Genomic DNA, 16,657 nt, shown 5'->3' with positions numbered 1-16,657 from the left:
CACACTGTCTATTTCCAGTAGACATTTTTGAAAAAAGCATCCTTGAACTGCCAGAGAGAGGGCTCAGCAGCTAAGAGGATTTGCTGTTCTTACAGAGGACCCAGGTTCAGTTCCCAGCACCCCTCTGGTGGCTCACAACCATCTGAAATTTTAGTTCCAGGGCCTAACACCATCTTCCAACCTATGTAGGCATTAACCACACACAGGGCGTACAGACATGTGTACAGATAAAAGACCCACACCTAAATAAATTAAAATTTAAAAAAGAGAGTCTCTGAAGAATCAAAAATTTATTTTAGGTGGTGGTGGTGTGTGTGTGTGTACATATGAGTGTTCTAATACATGCACCCTATGTGTACATGGAGGTCAGAAAAGAAAGTTGGATCTCTCAGAGCTATAACTATAGGTGTCTGAAGGACACATGACTTGTTTCATGGATCCTGGGATGCAAACTCAGATCCTCATGATAGTGCAGCAAGTGCTCTTAACCACTAAGCTATCTTTCCATTCCCTACATCCCAATCACCCTGTCTTAGGCCCCTTCCACTGGTCCTCTAGCTCTTCTAAAATTGCAAATGATCTCCCTTCTACTTTCATTCTCTGTGTGTGTGTGTGTGTGTGTGTGTGTGTGTGTGTGTGTGTGTAAAATCTACATTCCACACACGAGAGAGAACATGTGATGTTTGTCTTTTACATTCTGGGTTGTTTGTTTGGTTTTTTTTTTTCACTTGGCATGATGTCGTCCAGTTCCATCCTTTCTCCTACAAATGACAGGATTTACTTGTTCTTTATGGTTGAATAAAGAAAAGACTTTAGGGGGCTGGAGAGATGGCTCAGTGGTTAAGAGCATTGCCTGCTCTTCCAAAGGTCCTGAGTTCAATTCCCGGCAACCACATGGTGGCTCACAACCATCTGGAATGAGGTCTGGTGCCCTCTTCTGGCCTGCAGACATACACACAGACAGAATATTGTATACATAATAAATAAATAAAAATTAAAAAAAAAAGAAAAGACTTTAGCTGTCCCACTGTCTTTCCCCATTCATCTGCTGATGGGGACCTAGGCTGGTCCATGTCTTGGCTATTGTAAATATTGCGAACGCGGAAGTAATATCCCAGAATGCCCCTTAACCTAGTTCATAGAATGAACCCTGGCAACTGGCAGCCCTTCATTGCATTTAAAGACTCAGTACACAGTCACCAAATAAGGGGACCGAAGCCAAGAGGCAAAGCAATTTAGTCAGCACCGCACACAACCAATCCCTCATCGTAGCCACATATTGGATCTCAGCTTCAGTCCATAGATTTAACCACAAACAGCAAAGCCACGAGAATGTGACTACATCAGTGGGATGGGCTACCTACTGCCTAAGTGCCAACTCAGACAGGAGAGTACACTACTCCTGTGTCTCTGAGGACAGCCCACTAATCTGGTCTTTCTAGAGTACAGGGGCAATTCAAAGGAATTCTCACCTAGGAAGAGACATTTGTCTGATGAAAGAAATCAATACATTGTTATTGAATGCAGTCCAACTTCATTTATTCAAACTAATTAGATGTAGCCTTTCAAATTAGTGAGCCATCAATGTTGTAGGTTATTTATAAAGAACTGAAGCTTGGCCAGAAAAATGGCTCAGCAGGTAAAGGTGCTTGCTGCCAAGCCTGATGATCTGAGTTCAATGCCCAGGCCCCACAAAGTGGAAGCCTAGACCTGACTCCTGTAAATTGACCTCTGAGCTCAATCTGTGGGCTGCGGCACATGCATATCACTCCTCATAAGTAAAAGAGCATCATAGAAGAGGAAATGAAGCTTCACTGCTTCAAGTCATTCACAGTCGCTCGAAGAAGGCTAACAGATTGTGGCCTATTTGAAGTCTTGAGAGACTTGCCATAATGAAATGAAAAGAATCTCCACCATCAATCACTTGAATGGAAATGGTCCTGCTCAAGCAATGACATTTGTTTCCTGGAAGTTTGGAGGCTCGAGGCTCAGAGCTCATTTATTCAATCCATTTATTTGCTGCTAGCAGACAAAGTAAGGCCTGGTAAAGCCCAAGCCATTCCCAGTCGGTACTCATGGAGTTTCTTTTAATGAGGTTTTACTGGAAAAGGAAGTGATTGGAGGGTGGCCTTAGAAGTAACAGGTGCAATCCAGCCAGTAATGGAATAAAAGATGGTTTGGGAATACTGTCACTTCCTTTCTTTTTTTTTTTCCTGAGGAGATACGGGAGGAAAAACGCTACTAACACAAGTCATGTACCTCAGTGCTTTGTCAAAACCCGGAACAAACAAGAAGCAGAAAAAAATCTGAAGGTCGAGGAAAGGAAATAAACAAGAAACATAAGTAAAGCATGAATCATTCCTTACCACCTGATGGCTCCTGAAAAAAAAATATAAATTAAAGCCATGGAAGGAAACAGAGTCCATGCGATGGTTTGGTATTTTGATAGAGAACCCAGTATAGACTCTGTGCCCTTTTATTTAGAAGAAGGAACTGGCTTTTGGCTTCTGGTTTGTACGGCCTTTTCCTCAAGGTCTTACGCAGCATGAAGTTGACAAGGCTCGCCCAGCCTGGGCATCCACTTCCCTGCTGAGCACTGAGGGTGGAGACGGGTGAAGCATATTTTATTTGCTTAGGCTTTAATAGCTCCTACCTTGTCCCCCTAAGATTTTTGAGGTGGTTTATACAGATTCAGAACCAGAGTAAATAGCAATATATCAAGAAAATCAGCTGTTAATAAAGAGCTTAAAGACCATGGAGAGTTGTACCTAGATGGTCTAGGTTGTTGGAGAAAGGCAAAGTTGGTGTAATGGTCTACCTCTGGGATAATGGACTACCTCTTGAGAGAACACAAGTTTCCCAGGCTCTCTGGAATTTCCATCTTATGCCAAATACCCAACTTTCTCAAGAATCCTGGGCCTGCTACAAACAGATTTACTTCAGAGAGCATTATGGTGTTGTAGGGCAGGATGCCTTGTTACACACTGGGGCACATTCTCTGGTAGAGAACACATGCCTCTGAAAATGGCAGCTATAAGGATAGATGTGACGAGAGACACTCATTGTGCAATACAAAGCATTTGCCGAGGAAAGTTGGTCCTCACATCAGCTAGAGCTTGGACCCAAGATCACAGAGAAGGGAGATCAAAGGAGAGATGAATCCTGTTAGAGGTAATACGGAGCTTCTCGGAGCCAGGCCAGATTTGGGGGAGGGCTGGAACTAAAAGTGAGAAAAAGATTGGTATGGTGGCACATGCTGTCTTCTCAGAATGCAAGAAGACAGCAAGCTTGAGGCCAGCCCAGGCTATATAGCAAGACCCTGTCAGATAGACAGATGATTGACACAAGATATATAGATGACAGATAGATAGATAGATAGATAGATAGATAGATAGATAGATAGATAGATGCATACATACATACATACATACATACATACATACGCAGAATGTTCTGGCAGTATGATGACAGTAAGTAGACTTCCTGTGTGCTGGAGCAGAGGGACATGCGGAATCTAGGTACACAGCAGACAGGGCAGAATCAGCTCACATAGCTCCTTGAATTTGGTCAGGTGGTGAAGGCATGTGGAGCCAATCTGACAGGAAGTGGGGAGTCATTGAAGAATTCTGAGCCGGTTGAGCAGGGGAAGGATGTGACATGTTGAAAGGGATGTTTTCAAAGGCAGACCCTGTCTGCTGCCTTCTGCTAAGTGCAGGCTGGAGTGGGGGTCGGGGGATGGGAGGAGGAAGTTGGCAGACCAGCTGCGGCTCTCCAAGTCAGAGGCAAATGACGAGGGCTCAAGCTAAGGCAGTGGTGATGGAGAAGATGGGCGATGCCTAGTTCTACCCGAGGGGTAGGAATTTAAGAGGGAAAATGTCCTCAGGGCATAGAGCATGCATGCTTGGTTCGTTTCTGTACCGCTAGAACCTAGCATCATGTATGACACATGGCAGGCGCTCTGGAGTTTATGAACAACTGAGTGGATCCCTCCAAGAAGACAGGCACTGAGTAGGAATACCTGCTTCATCAACAAGAAGCAACAGTATCGTGAAAAACAATTGAATAGAAGATTATTCAATGACTGGGAATTATTATTCCTTTAAAAACGGCGGGTGGGGTGTGTAGACGAACACAGGATAGACGAGACACGCGCAAAAGGAAGAGACAAGACACGTGGCTCCCACGTGGGTGCACGTTAATGGGGGGAGGGAGACACGATAAGGGATGGGTGTGTGAGACACACAAGGATGGGGGCAAGAGAGAACGAGACCTCGTGGAAGCTCGCTTTTTAACGGGAAGCGCAAGGTTATCTGGGAGAAATGACCCACACATGGGCACGCCAGCGTGCGCAGGTATTGGTAATCCAGGAGGAGTCTGGGAGCTGTAGTTTCCAAAGGAACAACAGGAATACATTAACTTTCTTTCACTGTCCCTGGAGCTACACTGGCAATGTGGCATAGGAAGGCAGCCCAGGAGAGGCAGGGCTGACTGGGAAAGAAGCCCCCTAAAGCAGAACACATGTCCGCAGTCATTCTCCGTATGAACTAGCTGTAGTTCATACATGTAGGCATGTCACACAACAGGTAAGTTATAGATGGGAGAAGAAAAATTACAGCATTTACCTCACAAAAGGATCAATTGAAAACCCACTTAAAGTAGAAAACTGTCGATTTTATCTTCTTAGAGACCGGAATTTGAGTCCCTAAACTTGAGTTACCTTCAAGACAATGGAGAAGAATGGGGGAAAAACACCCTTGAGATTCTAGAATCCTAACCCTTGGCCGAAACCTCAGCTTTGTTTTGTTGTTTTTGATTTTTTAAAACATTCATTTATATACAAGTATGTAAGTGTGCGCTACAGCATGCCAGTGGACACCAGAGGACAGCTTGTCCTTTAAACCATGTGGCTTCTGGAGATGGAACTCAGGTCATCAGGTTTGCCCAGCAAGCAGCTTTAGCCACTGAGCCATTTCAGTGGTCCACTTTCATCTTTAACAAATGGTTAAGATGTAAGTACAGCCAGGCAGTGGTTGCACACACCTTTAATTCCAGCGCTCAGGAGGCAGAGGCAGGCAGATCTCTGAGTTTGAGGCCAGCTTGATCTACAAAGCAAGTTTCAGGAATACAAGGCTACACAGAGAAACCCTGTCTCAAAAAATCATATACATACATGTGTGTGTGAATTGTTTTAAAATAAATTTCTTTGTGATTTATTATCAGTAAATATTTGGTTTTGATTTGTAAAATAATTTTTAAGTCAGGGTCTTAGTATGTTGAATGCTCTACATAGATCAGCCTGGCCTTGAACTCACAGAGATCTACCTGATTCCTGGGATTAAAGGTATGTGCCACTATGCCCAAGCCTCTTTTTATATATCTATATAGTCAGTCAGAGTATATCATATAGTTTTCTCAGTTAGAAAAGGCTCGTGGCTAGAAAACTGGGTCTAGACAAGGACCAGAACTGGGTGGTTAAGAGTTCAGGCCCAAGAATCAGGCTGTCCAGGATTGACATCTGGATGCAACACCAATTAACTATGTGACCTTGACAAATGGCTTACCATTGGGTTTTGACTTCTTCATCTGTTATATGTACAGCATCTAGTTGTGCCTCACATGGTTACTGTGAGGGTATGTGTTTAGGGACGTCTGTTTCTCAATTCAAGTTACTGCTTACACTTAATTCTAGATATGTGCCCTTAAGCAAGCCATTCCCTCCCCTTCAGCTCTGGTTTCTTCATGAGCCTTCTGTAAGCCATACCTTATAAACATAGTGCTCACCTGTACTGTATATTCAACATCTACCTCACATAAAAAAATATGTCTACCATTTGAGCATCCCCTTTGGCAACTCTACCCTTAGAAGGTCCATTCAGACTTTCAGAAAATGAAAATACGAACAGACATGGGAATAGGATCGATAGGATTGATGCAATTTTAATAACTATAGCTTGTAAACAGCCCAGTTCATTCAGCTTCCACCGTTAAATTCCCGTCCTCTCTTCTATTCTTAAGATGCTCTGCTTTCTTACCCATCATCATCCCAGACCCTGAAGGAAAGCGATTCCGAGGGCACTGCTATCCCTGGACAGTGCTGGCCAAACTCCAGTTTGGGATGAGGACTCCCCAGACTCTTCCTTTAGTTTCTCATCCCATGCCCTACTCCAACCCAGAGAGCTGCAATCACATCAACCTCTGCTGCCCTCTGCTGTGTGACTCCAGCTTCTGGGGAGCAACGGCCAGTTTCTTCGGCCCTTGCTGCTCTCAGGACTCTCAAGCATTGTCCAAGTCTTCTGTAGCAGGCACGTGGTCCCCTAATGTCACACATTCTGCTACCATCTCCCGAGCATTTGCTGTGTGCCTAGTGCCCCACTACATGCTGCATATATGTTATCCTAATGCTGGCACCCACTTCGCAAGTAGGTAAAACTATTGCCCCCATCTTAGGGGTGAAGAATATTAAATGTCACGCCCAAAGCCACAACAGAAGACATAGATAAGGCATAAATGCAGGTCTATCTAGTTCCAAAGCTCTACATTCTTAACCACTAACCATGACGTGGAGGGCAGTTTGGAGGGGTGGGGGGGAGTAAAGACAGACATGCTTGTTAGGGTCTGTGGCAACACTTAAGAAAACACAGGGAACATGGTCTCTACGTGTATCTAGGAGATGGCCTAGATGAATGTGGGGATGGAGGAGAGGAAGGGACCTGTGAATGTCCCTCGGGATTATGGCTCAGGCATCTGAGTAAACAGTGGCATGTTGGTAAGTGTGGGGGACAGTGAAGGAATGCATCTTGGCTCTGCTGACTATGAGCTAGCTAATTTGTTCCCCGAGTCGAGCGCTCGCTAAGTCTGGGTTGGTGGTGCAGTGGAGCGAGATTATCCAGAAGCGGTGCCCGAGCCTCCAGGAAAGAAGAGCTCTGAGGCTGCAAGGCTATCAGTACGGGAGAAAACAGTGCAAAGGGCAGACAGTTGAGAAACAACCTTGAACATAGTCATCTGTTTTGCTTTGAGATAGGGTGTTGCGGTGCAGCCTAGGAAGGCTTGAATTCACGTTCCTCCTGCCCCCGCCTCCAGAGTGCTAGGATTATGAACGTTTGCCACCATGCCTAGCAAGAACCAGCCATGGGCACAAGGAGAAAATGAGGAGTAACTGTCACGGATGCCAAAGCAGGGGAGAGTTTTGAGGAGGGAAGAGTTCTATTAGGTCAGCTGCCACAGAGAAGACAATATTCAACAAGTGGTCCTTTAAGCCGGGCAGAGGCAGCGTATGCTACCAGCATTCTGGAGGCAGAGGCAGGGGGATCTCTGTGAGTCTGAGGCCAGCCTCAAAACTCAAAGTGAGTTCCAAGACAATCAGGACTGTTACACAGTGAAACCCTGTCTCGAAAAAAATATAAACTAAAACCCAAAAAAGTGGTCCCTTAGTTATTGCAGGAAGGCTATTGCTAAGCAAGGAAAAGTAATGACTTCAAGCAACCGAGACCATTGCAATTTCTTGATATTTCTCAGTGTTTGTGGCTTGGAGGTCATCTAACTTGGGGTCTCTTATACGGTCCAGAAAGTGGCCAGAGCCAGAGCGCGGGGTGGTGAGGGATAGCTCATGCAGCCGGTGCTAGCTAAGCATCTCTGCCTCTCCTGTGGTCTCACCACCTCTCCACGCCACCTTTCTCCTGGGCAGCTCAGAAGTCCCAGGTAGTTGGAGCACTCGCGAAGTCTCTTGAGGATTCATCCAGTGTGTTCAGGACTCAATGCTGCGTCCCTCAAAGTTCACAGGTAGAAATTTTAGCCTCCAATGGGGTGGGATTAGAGAAGGAGCCTTTAGGAAGTCATTAGTTAGACGAAATCATGAGGATATTCTCATGGGGGTCATGATAGTGTTAGTTACTTCCCCCAGCGCTGTGACAAAAGACACTTGAGGAAAAGCTTGTCCCGCTCCTCAGCCTGAGGGCACAGTCCAATGGCAGGGAAGGCCCGGTAGCAGGACCGTGAGGCAGCTGATGACATTATGTCTGCAGCTGGGAAGCAGACAGACTGAAGGCTGCTGCTTGGCTTGCTTGCGTCTCTGTATTCAGTCCCAGACTGAATGGAGTAGGGCTGCCCACGTTTAGACTATGTTTTCCCACAACAATTAACCCAATCTAAAAGCCCCTCACAGGGGTGGGGAAGATGGAGCCTCGCTTCACCATCTGCTAGTTTTCAAAGTAATCAACAAAAAAAATCTGCCACATTTCAAACAGCGAGTCTCGTCACAAATTAAAGAGCACTATGGGAAGCCACTGGTGACTACAAGAGTATTTTCAGTGCGGTGGCCGGGACTAAAAACCTAACCACCGAGGGTTGGGGTGAAGATGGGAAACTTTACAAAGAAAAGCAAAAAAAAAAAAAAAAAATAGCCCCAAAATAGACTGGTTCGGAGATTTTAAAAAGTGTTTTATAAACATATCTCCTGATATGTTCCAAACATTTAAAGCTATCTTGATTCCAATAATAATAGGGGTTTTCATAGGAGCTGATGAGCTGATTATGTAGAGAATAAATTATGCAGCATGACAAAGAAGCATTTGAAAAACAGAGGAAGGCTTGTACTACCTGCTATCAAAACACAACATCAGCTACAGCCAACAAACCTGTGGGATGCTAGCTAGCAAAAACACAGAGCAATGGAACAAGCCAGAGCTTAGAGTAGTCCCATGAGTATGTTCAGTTATAATACATGCCGAGCAAGGCATTGTAAATCACAGAGCAAAAGACACACTAGTCAATAAATGGTTTGGGGACAATTGTAAGAACTGAGGAAAAACCCAAAATATTGTTGGATTTGTACTTCTTATCAAATCTAAAGATAAAGTCCACATGGATTAATTAATAAGCTAAACACACACACACACACACAAATCTAAAACTCTATAAGAAAATTTAGGGTAACATTTTTGAAGTAAGTCACAGACCATAAAAATTTATAAATGAGCTAGGCGGTGGTGACGCACACCTTTAATACCAGTACTCAGAAGGCAGAGGCAAGCAGGACCACTGTGAGTTCAAGGCCAGCCTGGTCTACAGAGCTAGTTCTAGGACAGGCTCCAAAGCTATACAGAGAAACCTTATCTAAAAAAAAAAAAAAAAAAACTAAAAGAAAAAAAAGAAATTATAAATGAGTATTTTTAGATACCCAATGCACACATGCACACACATACACACAAAAAATGATAACTATTTAAAATATTTGATCAGCCGGGAGGTGGTGGTGCACGCCTTTAATCCCGGCACTTGGGAGACAGAGGCAGGCAGATCTCTGTGAGTTCGAGACTAGCCTGGTCTACAAAAGCTAGTTCCAGGACAGGCTCCAAAACCACAAAGAAACCCTGTCTCAAAAAAACAAAAATAAATAAATAAATAAAATAAAATAAAATATTTGATCAGATCCAGCATTGACAACTTTGTGGAAATAGCTATTTTCATACTCTGTTGATAGAAAGTGAACTGGCCCAGCTTTTCTTGAAGGGCAGTTTGGCAGAATCCATTAAAATGAAAATGTACATTTTCTATTTCTAGATATGGATCCTAGATAAATCCTTCTGTATGCCCACAGATTATGGCTGTACCTGTTTATAACAATGCGAAGTCACAAGCAATCCAAATGGTCATTAGTCACGAAATGCAAGCAGAGTCGAGCTTGAAGGATGGGGGTAAGCCTCAGGAATTGCTAACGAAGGCAACAGGAAATGGAGCTGACCCAGGATTAAGTAAAAAGGTTGCCAAGCAGCATCAAGAGGCCCGCCAACGTTGGGGGCTGTGAGGCTGAAGTGGCCTCAATCTCAGAGCTACAAGGTATTCTCCCATGGAGAAGACAGATGGCTCAAATGCCCTGGGATTCACACACTCATTCAATTAATATTTATTATTCCACTGCCTACTAAGTGGCAGCCGTATTCTAGGCCTTGGGATATAGTATTGGACAAAATCACACAAAAATACATAATATAACGCCAAGTAAATAGTACATGCTCTGAGGAGTAATTAAAATAAAGGATAAATGATGACAGAAATACTGCTGAAGCATGGAGACCAGAGAAGACCTCCATGCAGAGGTGACATATGAACAGAACCCAGTATGCAGGGAAGGAGGAGTTTCTGGAAAAAGAGTATTCCTGGATAGGAGATGGCTCATTTGGTATAATGCCTGACATACAAACATGAGACCCTGAGCTCAGACTAAGTTCAGTGGCACACATATATAGCCCCAGCCAAGGGGGAGGATGAAGGCAGGCAGATCCCTGGAGCTCCTAGGCCAACCAAAGTGATGAGCCTAAGGTTCAGTGAGAGACCCTGTCTCAAAAATTAAATTATGGTATTGGCAGGATGGCTCAGAGGATTAAAGCGCTTGGTATGCAAACCTGATGGCCTGAGTTTTAGTACCAGAACTCACATGGGGGAAGGAGTAAACCAATTTCTAAAAGTTATCTTCTGATGACTACCTGATGACCATGGAACACACATGACTATACTCTCTCTAATACACAATGCAAATATAATAATAATAACATTGACAATAATAATAATACAGTGATGAGTGATCAAAGGGAACACCTGATATCTATGTCTATCCTCCATATACGTGTGCACACAGGTGCGCTTGCATGTGCACACACATGTGCATACACTCTCAAAAACACATACACACATATACACAGAAGAACATCTAATTTGTAGGAATGGAGTGTGCAAGGGTCTTGGGGTGGGAGCATTGTTAGGATGAATGGATAAAGGAACAGAAGAGTTATATGTCGTGGGGTTACATGGTGTCTTAGGGTTTCTATTGCTGTGAAGAGACACCATGACCACAGCAACTCTTATAAAAGAAAAATATTTAATTGGGGATGCCTCACATTTTCAGAAATTTAGTCCATTATCATCATGATGGGAAACATGCAGGCAGTCATGGTGCTGGAGAAGGAGCTGAGAGTCCTACATTTTGATCTGCAGGCAACAGGAAGCAACCATGTGTTACATTGAGCATAGCTTGAGCAAAGGAGACCTCAAAGCCCACTCCCACAGTAACACACTTCCTCCCACCAGGCCACACCTACTCCAACGAAGTCAAACCTCCTAATAATGCCACTCCCTCTGGGGGCCATTTTTTTCCAAACTACCATACATGGGTTGGACTGAGGGAAAAATTAGTTTGAACCAAATGAGGAGGATATTGAGACGAGAGGATGCTGACGAGTGGACAGAAACATCATAGGTAAAACAGAGGAAGATGTGGCATGGTGGAGAGTCAGGTGTGGGAAGAATAAGGGCCAAAGGTCTATTACCAAGGATAGCAAGATGTGCCCAAAAAACAAGAGGTTGGAGTTCAGAAAGTCAGAGGGCAACAATTCTGAGCAATGCCAAAGCCCTATATGCTCCTATGGCTTAGGGGCTAAGGATGTGTGAAGAAGAAAGGGCCGAGAACCGAAGAACCATGGGCCGAAAGAAGTCCAAAGGGTCATTGACAGGTATTGTCCAGGTGGACACGCTTTAGTAAGAGGCACCCATAAACTTGTAACCATGCTTTTCCTCATGACTGGGGAGATATCGGAAGGCAGACGACAGGACCTGTGGTGAAGACAGGTCGAGGCATAACAGGCAGGGCCGACCTAGCTTCCCGAGCGAGCAGCACTTGAAGAGAGACTAGGAGGACTTGACAGGGCCAAACCAAAAAGAAAAGACCCTTAGAAAAGCACAAAGGTAGCATGGCTGGGGTGGAAATGGTGGAAAGATGGCACAAGATGGCTGAGAAGTAAAATTAGCTGGCTACCAAAGAGGACAGATGGTCAGCAAAGTTCCAAAAGGCCACCAAATGGAGGTTTGAGGGAAACCAACTAGGATCTTGCCAAGTCCCAGTGGTGCTCTAGCCGAGTATCCTTATGCAATGTGAGGGCCTTGAAGTGGCAGCACAGGTTTGGGACATGCCTGGCTAAGCACAGAACTCGGCCCGGGCTCAAGACCTGACTCTTTCTGTACACACAGAATGGAGCCAAACTAACTGGTGGGGGGAGAACTAGTTCTAAGGCCATAACCACCAATAGTGCAAAGGGGCAAGAGAAGAGGAGAGAGAGCAGGGGAAGAGGAGGAGACGTGAGGAGAGGAGAGGAAGGAAGAAGAACAGGAAGAGAGGAGGAGAAAGAGAAGGAGGAAGAAGAAAAAAGAAAAGGTGACAGTTTTAGCTGGCAGCACGGAACAGCCATAAGCAGTTAGGAGGTGCCAGAGCGGAGCTGCTCCCCCAATCTACCAGCCACAACAAAGGAACAGCCACCATGCTCTCTGGCAGGAGAAGTGATTATCTCTGCAGCCCTACTGTCCGGGTAAGGAGATGACACTCCTTACGAGATAATCCGAAGATCACAGTCCATGAAGTGAACTCTGTCCGTCTCCTCTGACCATCCCCTCCCAGTGCTCACCAGCACCGACACACACATTACACACAAGCACGCTTTTGCTGACCTTGCTTTCCCCACACAGTACTGAGGGCAAAACTGGAAATTTGCACATGCTAGGCAAAGTATCCTACCACGGAGACCTCTCTCTCTCTCTCTCTCTCTCTCTCTCTCTCTCTCTCTCTCTCCCTCCCTCCCTCCCTCCCTCCCTCCCTCCCTCCCTCCCCCCTCTCTCTTTCACACACACACACACACACACACACGTTTTTTAACCATTTTGACACAGAAGTCTCACATGTGTCCTGAGCCTCCCAATTCCTGGGCCTCGGCCTCCCAAAGCACCTACATCACCAAGTTCAAAGCAAGGTAGCTTTCCGTTGCTGTGGGGCAGGTAAGAAGAAAGGAGCAACAACAGCATCCCGGAAACCCCCAGAGGCAAGAAAAAAACACCCCATTCACTATATTCTTTTTGAGAGAGGGTTGGGGAGGCTGGCCCGTGCATTGTTGGGGTTTATTGTTAACAAATCCATGTTAATCCTGCTCTCCTACCCTCTGTCCTGAATCAAAACATTCAAAGACAAAATTTTATAACAGCAAGCTCCTGCCCTCAGGGATAGGTGATATGGAAAGGAAAAACTAAGGAAGTAGAGGGTTAAGGGAAAGTTTCGAGTTTTTTTGTTTGTTTGGTTGGTTTTTGTTTTTCCAAGACAGGGTTTCTCTGTGTAACAGACACTGCAACTCGCTTTGTAGACCAGGCTGGCCCTGAACTCACAGAGATCTACCTGCCTCTGCCTCCTGAGTGCTGGAATTAAAGGCATGCGCCACCACTGCCCAGTAAGTTTTGTGGGTTTTTAATGCTCAAATAAAATGTGATTTTGTTTGTTTGTTTGAGTTCTTTATTGTTTGTTTGCTCTGATATAGAAAGGGCAGATCCAGGTCAGAATCTGGGGTGGTAAGGAAGAAAGCAAAGGATGGCGTGGCGAAGAGAGACCCTGTAAATCAACTTCTCCAGGTTCAGGACATGGCCTTTAGTGAGGTCTGAAGTCCAAAGACGCAACAGCAGAAGCGAACTGTCTGTGCAGGACACAGGGGGACTGTATGTGTGACTCATGGGTCTCCAAGAACTCTGGTACAAAGGACCCTTGGCCATTCACCCTGCCCATCCTGAATTATTGCTTTCCACTTCAGAACTGTAGCCAATAGTCGAGGTCAAGTCCCCAAAATACTGAAAGCAAAGACAGTGGTTTCTTGATAAGGAGATAAGGGAGGCTGAGGGTACAGGCAGGTGAGGTCATTGTCACCACCAAGGCCAAGGCAAGGTCCCAGGGGATGGAAGCGGAAGGCTAAGTACTGAGTAGAGACATCCCAGGACAGAGTTCAGAAGATGAGGCCAGGATGCCTGGCTTGGATTGCTTTTGAAGGCTAGATCCCTTCCGAGTCCTGCTGTTGTAACACTAACTGCCATTTCAGCAATCCTGCTGCCGAGAACAGAAAGGACAAGGTGCAGTTGAGCCCTGCTTTGCTGCTGTCATACATGTTCATGGACAAACATGCTCTTGCAGGCAGGCTGCAGCGACTTCCTAAGAGCCCCCCCCCCCCCGGCTCCTCAGCAAACCAGACAACTTTCATGTTTTGGTGACAGAATGCCACAGGTGAAGAAACTGAGGGTTTGGATGGGCGAAGTTACTGCCTGAGACCACGCAGACTGCCAGTGACAGTACTGTCCCTGAAGGCTAGCTCTGCGTGAGCCCAGGTTTACCCTATGAGGTTGCTGGGACAACCTGAGCAGGCGATTGCCCTTGAGCAGACATTTCCTCTATCCTCCTGTTTCTGGGAACTACTTCATCAGTCCTGGAAAGAATGGGAAAGAGAGGGTGGGGCAGAGGTGGAGGGGAACACAAGAGCTTTGGCAATCACAGAAAGACGTGGAGTTCTACCAGCTCTTGTTCTTGGGGTTGCGGACTTCTGCCCTTTGATTTTATTTTCTCCTGAAGATAGAGGTCACAGAACCTCCTCATTTATTTTTATTCTGCCTTGTCAGGGAGTCCCAGGAAGCTCCCCCTTTCCCTCTACAAAAGAGTTTACTTCATCATTGTTTTTATTGGTCAATAATTTCATACATGCATATAATGTGTTTTGACAAAGTTTATCCTCATTGTCTCCCTCCAATGCTTCTACTGTCTCACTGCATCGGGCTATTTCTTTTACGCCACCAACCAGCTCCCAGGGAATCATGATATGGAGGCTTATTAGTTTTGAATGCTTGGACTTGTTCAGGCTCGTTTCTAACTAGGTTTTTGAAGTGAAATTAACCTGTTTCTCTTTTTCTGTCTTTTGTCCCAGGGCTTTTTACTTTTCTTTCCTTCTGTATATCTTACTTTCACTGTTTCTTGTGTCTGGCTGGCCAGTGGCAAATGACTTTTGACCCTGTTCTTTTCTCCTTCTTCTCTCTTGATCCCAGATTTCTCCTCCTACTTATTCTCTCTGCCCACCAATCCTGCCTGTTCTTCTCCTGTCTAGCTATTGGTTGTTCAGCTTTTTATCGGACCAATCAGGTGCCTTAGGCAGGCAAGGTGAAGCAGCAACACATCTTCACATAATTAAACACACATGCTCACATCATTAAACAAATGCAGCATGAACAAAAGTAACACACCATTACACAGTTTAATATTCTGCAGCATAAACAAATGCAACACATCTTTGCCCAGTAAAAATAATATTCCACAACATCCCACCCCACCACTCTTCCCTCCCAACTTCTTGCACTTTTTTAAAAACCTACTGAATTCAGTTAGCATTGCCTATATGTGCATGAGTGAGGGACCATCTACTGAAGCATGGCTAGCCTCTCAGGGGCTACATATCTGAAAAAAAAATGCTCCCTCCCATAACAACAATCAATTACCAAGAGCTCCTCAGATAAGAGTGGGACTTCATGATCCTCTCCCACATGCATGCTAGGAACACTATCATTCTTTGTGTTGTTGTCCTTTGCTTTTTGAGACAGGGTTTCTCTGTGTAACAGCTCTGGTTGTCCTAGAACTAACTCTGTAAACCAGCCCTCGAACTCACAGTGATCTGCATTTCTCTCCCTCCCAAGTGCTGGGATCAAAGGCGTGTGCCACCACTGCCCAGTTACACTTCATTCTTAAATGGACTCTTGAAAGTCACTTTAAATCTATTGTGGTTACAAACAGGAGGTAAATACATTAAAAAAATAAAGTCAAAGCTGGCCATGAAGGCTGATGCCTGTAATCCTAATAGTCAGGAGGCTGAGGCAGAAGGATTGTAAATTCCAGGCTAGACTAGGCTAGGCTTATGATACAAAACCCTGTATCAAAACCAGTCATGACTTGTCACTTGGAAGAATTTCTTTCCAGGCTCTCAGGGCCCCAAAGTTTCTAGAAAGCCTTTCTTCCAAGTGTTGGACTCTCACATACCATAGGGTCCCCTGTCATGACAGAATTAATAAAATCCTCATGCTTTTGCATCGGCTATGATATGTGAGATGGTCTCTGGGGGCGACTCCTCCTCGGTGTTTGGACGCTAGAGTCCGACACAAGTTGTTTTAGAATTGGTGTGGTATGAAGCTTTGGATGAAACAGACTATGAGAGAGAGAGGGAGGGGGAGGGAGGGAGGGAGGGAGAGAGAGAGAGAGAGAGAGAGAGAGAGAGAGAGAGAGCGAGCGAGCGCACCAGAGCCAGCCAGAACATGTGCACATGATCTCTACTTCTGGGGTGGCATGAAACTGACGGCTGCTTACTGAGCCACTTTCCAGGGTGACCAGATCTCTTTTCTGGAAGCTATGTCAATGGGATTCCTTCTCAGAGCCCCCAAACACCTCCTAGGTCTTCTTCCCTCTTCAATGGCAGCCCGTGGTCCCTCCAAATCTTTGGGCCTCCTAAGGTATTCCTCCCAGATATCAAGGTCCCTAAGGAGCTTAGAGTTTGCAAAGCCCAGAATATGCAACCGAATGGGACTGTGGGATCTCGAGGGAAGGTCTCCTGGTATCATTTAGGATGGACTAGTGGGGAAAATATTGCCAGTTATAAGAAAGTATCCCCCCCCCCCCAGCTAGCCACAGTCAACCTCCCTACAGTGCTACGGCAGAGCTTGTGGGGATAGAAAGAGAGAGAACACTCACTTGCTTTTTCTGACAGAGGAGGGATCTGAGGAGGAGCAGAAGTAGGAAGAAAAATACATCCCAAAATCCCAAAGCAAAAGCAGG

This window comes from Alexandromys fortis, unplaced genomic scaffold (assembly GCF_014885135.2).
Source record: "Alexandromys fortis isolate MF-2015 unplaced genomic scaffold, M_Fortis_MF-2015_v1.1 scaffold_224, whole genome shotgun sequence".
Classification (NCBI taxonomy): domain Eukaryota; kingdom Metazoa; phylum Chordata; class Mammalia; order Rodentia; family Cricetidae; genus Alexandromys; species Alexandromys fortis.
The sequence above is the reverse complement of the archived record's forward strand: the minus strand, read 5'-3'. Positions refer to the sequence as shown.